The following is a 544-nucleotide window of genomic DNA, read 5'->3' on the forward strand; positions in this document are numbered from 1 at the left end:
ACAAAGTCAGCCCTAAGCTTGGAAATCGTTCCCAGGGCTATCCAGCAACCTGCAGCTGTGAAAAATGTCATCAGAAACACACCCTGAATAGTTTTTTTTCTCTGCAACGGTATTTTGTAGAGGTCATAAGAATTTAGTCCTGCTCTTTACATTTTCCCCATTTCTCTCCTGTCACAATTTTGTTTTCTAGATCAGGGGTTCTTAACCTTTTTGACCTCAGGGCCCAATTTATTGAACATAAAGTGGCACAAGGCCCAGTCAGACATTACCAATCTACGGATCAAAATGATAATTATTCTAAATATTGGTTTAATTTTTATTGTATTTACATTATAACTAACTTAAATACACTTACATTTTAAAAGTAAAACTCCTGTCAAATAATCACAAGACATGATTTGTGGCAAACCATTTTTTATATTGTAACCTGCCCATAACAATTATTTGAACAAATACCAAGGTCAGTCAACAGACCACTCAGGCTTATCAGCACTATATACACTCACCGGCCACTTTATTAGGTACACCTGTCCAACTGCTCGTT

The sequence above is a fragment of the Austrofundulus limnaeus genome, unplaced genomic scaffold (genome assembly GCF_001266775.1).
Source record: "Austrofundulus limnaeus strain Quisiro unplaced genomic scaffold, Austrofundulus_limnaeus-1.0 Scaffold2, whole genome shotgun sequence".
NCBI lineage: Eukaryota > Metazoa > Chordata > Actinopteri > Cyprinodontiformes > Rivulidae > Austrofundulus > Austrofundulus limnaeus.